The sequence below is a fragment of the Homalodisca vitripennis genome, unplaced genomic scaffold, assembly GCF_021130785.1.
Source record: "Homalodisca vitripennis isolate AUS2020 unplaced genomic scaffold, UT_GWSS_2.1 ScUCBcl_1238;HRSCAF=4608, whole genome shotgun sequence".
Classification (NCBI taxonomy): Eukaryota; Metazoa; Arthropoda; class Insecta; order Hemiptera; family Cicadellidae; genus Homalodisca; species Homalodisca vitripennis.
Window position 1 is genome coordinate 64,011 of NW_025777352.1, and position 865 is coordinate 64,875.

The window sequence follows — 865 nt, forward strand, 5'->3', positions numbered from 1 at the left end:
GTAAAACGTAATAATCAAGTCACGGTTAGAATAAAGCCATCTTTCATTCAATGTAAAAGTAATAAAATATGAACTTGAAAATCCGTATTGATAGGAAATTGAAAGGATGAGTATAAGTGTTTAAACCATTACATTTTGAGCCCAATTTATATCAGTCTAAGAGAAGCTTTTACAGTTATTTGGTATAGGAAATGCCTGGTTAAACGATAATATGCTCAATTAATTTATACTTGAAACATCATCAGAGTATTTCATTCTGTCAACATTTTCCTTAGAATTATATGCACTTACTATCTTACATGAAATACTACTTCCGTTCCTAATTATTCAATTGTAAAAGATGAACATCAGGATACATAGACTGTGAAAGCAACGCAAATTGAGTGAGCAGATGACGACAGGAGAGTGCCGCAGGATCTTTTAAACGTGTCTGCACATCTGATGAGGTTATAATGTTCAGCAGCAAACTCTGTGTACTAAACCGTGTTTGTTTCGGTCCAACCCTCCTCCAGTTTCAGTGTTCCAGCTCATTTAACAGTTAACTCCCGCCAGTACAGTTTGCGTTCTTAATTATTCAATTGCAATAGATAAACATCAGGATACGGAAACTGTGAAAGCAACGCAAATTGAGTGAGCAGATGACGACAGGAGAGCGCCGCAGGATCTGTTAAACGTGTCTGCACATCTGATGAGGTTATAATGTTCAGCAGCAAACTGTGTGTACTGTACCTTGTTTGTTTCTGGCCAACCCTCCTCCAGTTTCAGTGTTCCAGCTCATTTAACAGTTAACTCCCGCCAGTACAGTTTGCGTTCTTAATTATTCAATTGCAATAGATAAACATCAGGATACGGAAACTGTGAAAGC